The sequence below is a fragment of the Nicotiana sylvestris genome, chromosome 12, assembly GCF_000393655.2.
Source record: "Nicotiana sylvestris chromosome 12, ASM39365v2, whole genome shotgun sequence".
NCBI lineage: Eukaryota > Viridiplantae > Streptophyta > Magnoliopsida > Solanales > Solanaceae > Nicotiana > Nicotiana sylvestris.
Genome location: NC_091068.1, coordinates 106111610 through 106115105, shown reverse-complemented (window position 1 = coordinate 106115105; position 3496 = coordinate 106111610).

The following is a 3496-nucleotide window of genomic DNA, read 5'->3' as shown; positions in this document are numbered from 1 at the left end:
CGTTGCGGCGTGCAACCCGATCCATAAGTCATACATATATAAGTATCATCACCATTAGGTTCTCAACCTCTCTTAGTCATTAACCTCACAGCCTCTCAGGCACAATAGTGGGAATTAGGGAACTCATCCAAGCAGTCCTCACATTTAAGAAGTAGAGTGATAAAACTAGTTTTTAAACAATAAACAGGTGAAACATGACCGAGGATATGCTTTCAAACAAGTAGAGTGAGGAAAGACTGTAAAAATGTCCCTAAGGGTCTCAACAGGTCAGCACAAGGCCCTAAACATGGTATACATCCCATAATATAGTATAAATAACTAAAGTACGGAATATCATAAGGTTCAAAATCAAATACGCAGCTTAATAGTTGCTACGGGGCGGACCAAGTCATAATCCCTACTGTTGCACACCCACACGCTCGTCACCTAGCATGTGTGTCACCGCGTTTATCAAAAACAATTCAAATACCGGGGTTTGTACCCTCAGTTCCAGATTTACAATGGTTACTAACCTCAAACCGGTGAAAATACTACTCTGCGACGCCTTTGCCCCTCGAATCGGCCTCCACTCGCGACAAATCTATCCAAAATCAGAATCACGACATCAAAATATGCTAAGGGAATGAAGCCCAAGCGAAAATAATCAATTTACAACACAAATCCTGAAATTACCAAAACCCGACCCCCGAGCCAACGTATCGGAATTCGATAATATTTACATTAATAGATTCCTTATCTCCCTACGAGTTCATACATATCAAAAGTTTTGAAATCCGACCTCAAATGGTCCTTCAAATCCTCAATCAAAGGTCTAGGTTTCCAAGCCCTAGTTCCCCCAAACTTTGATCCTTAAATTTCATAAATTACAAGCCTAATCCGCTTATTAATACCATAGAAATGAGTTTTAGGTCCAAAATCCTTACCTCAATGAAGTTCCCTTGAAATCCTTCTTCAAAATTGTCCAAAAGCTCCAAAGCCGACTTCAAAATAGTGAAATAGCTCAAAAATCGCGAATGAAATAATTTTTCTGGCCCAGGCATTTTCGCATCTGTGATCAAGACCACCGCATCTACAGTCCTCACATAAGTTCCTATTTTTTGCATCTGCGATACAATATCCGCACATGCACCATCGCAGGTGCGGTCCTCCTATTCGCTTATGCGGTTTCTGCCTCTCTCGCTCCTTTCGCTTCTGTGGCTCCCTTCCTCGCATCTGCGGCATCGCACCTGCGGTCCCCAATCCGCAGGTGCAGAAATACCAAAAGTAGAAAAATTTGCACCTTCAACAAAATCTCAAACTCTCTGTCAACCATCCGAAATCACCCCGAGGCCCTTGGGACCTCAACCAAAAATACCAACATATCCCAAAACCTTATTCAAACTTATACCAATCTTCAAAACACCTCAAATAACATCGAACAATCAAAACACATCGGATTCAAACCTAAGTTTCCAAAATCTTCCGAATTCCGCTTTTGATCAAAAACCCAACCAAACCACGTCCGAATGACCCAAAATTTTGCACACATATCCCAAATTACACCACGGAACTAGTGCAACTCTCGGAATTCCATTCTGACCCCTATATCAAAATCTCACCTACCAACCGGAAATTGCCAAAATATCAACTTCGCCAATTCAAGCCTAAATCTACTCCAAACCCCCCAAAACTCCAAAACTCATTCCGATCACGCTCCTAAGTCCTAATCACCTCCCGAAGCTATCCGAACCGTCGGAACTCACATCCGAGCCATCTAACACATAAGTCAATATCCGATTGACTTTTTCAACTTAAGCTTCCTCAAAAGAGACTAAGTCTCTCAAACCTTACCAAATCCTTTCTAAACCTGAATCAATCAACCCGATCACATATAAAACCATTAGACAAAGCAATCAGAAGAAGAAATGGGGGGAACAGAGTGGTAACTTGTGAGACGACTGGCCGGGTCATCACAAGACTAATTCACAAAAACAAGTTCGTTATGGTAAGAGCCTAAAAATATCCCCAGCAGAGTCACCATGTTGTCGCGCCCCCTTTTTCCCTTTTTGCGGGAAAGTCCGGGTTTTGATATTCATGGGGGAACAACTCGTTTCCTTTTTGGGAATTGGGTATTTGAAGAGTCGTCACCTAACGGATTAAGTTGCGTTAGGGCACCTAGAGTAATTAACTCATAGAACTAGTTTTGCATTACTAGAGATTAGGGTAAGGGCTCGAAAAATCCTTGAGGGGAAGGTGTTAGGCACCCATCGTGGTCCACAATGGTGGGTCCCGGCCGAACTTAAACTATGCGAATTAGTCAATTAACAAGTAAGCAGTCTTAGCACATATTTGCAAATAAAGGTAATTTTCACAGTCTAAATATATATATGATCAAAGAAGCTGAGATGGTCCAATGCAAATATATGAAATAAGTTTAGATAATTTAAACACATATAGGAATTGGGAAAGGGAAGTCCTAAGTTGATTAGCCTACAAGATGAATCTGTGCAATGCCCGGTAATCCTCCTCAAGTAGAGGGGCTACACGTGACATTAGCGCGCAGGTCATCATATCCTTTTACTGCCCATTACCCTCCCCTTAATGGTTATATAAGAAAATTTGATTAACGGCCTCTAAGCATATTGTTACCCGTCCCTTCCTTGTTGTCCTGGAGGAATTTAGGACCTCTAGACTTAGGTCGTTCTAGACAATCCTAAGGTGTTTAAAGGGGAAAAGTCTAGGTGACAACAAATAACACATAGGACTGTCAATTAAGGAAGCGGGTAAAAGGCTCATATTTACCTCCACATATACATAGGCCAATAAACAACACGTCTCAAACAGCTGATTTTGAAGAAGTTTAGAAAGCCTAGGAACATGATATCTAGATGAATGTTATAAACACAGGATATGTAGCGTTTGTTTTAAGGGAAGTGCCAGAATCCTAACCAGTTTGCCTACTGGTTTTCAAAATATGTTAGACTTAAGTAGTTTATAAACAATCCGAACACAGTTTTCAATTTTATACAAGGACATTAATCACATAAGGCTTGCCTAAGCGTGGAACTATATGCAATCACAGTTACAAGAGTTGTTTAAACAATTTGAAATTATTCAACCTATAGGCATGCTTATCTAGGTGATACAGATTATAATAGGTGATTTATACCAATTTACATCAGAATATGACACCTACGTGTGAGGCCATTTTTAAACCTTTTCATGAACAGTTATTTATTTAGTCGAAATAGATAGGATCTAAAATAGATGCAAACAGAGTCCTAAGAACAGGATATCTAATGCACGCAGAGATGACTGTTTTTATTAGGCAGGATTATTTAGCAGCAAGATTTCTAAGTGACAGTACTGATGCAGAACCAGGAATTGAGTAGTGATCTATAACATGCAATATGCCGAAGTCGTAAACGTGAATGCCCTAAAAACAAGATGTCTAGTGCATAGGTTTGGCATGGTTTGAATGCAAATAGATATAGCAATCCTAGAACATAATTTCTAA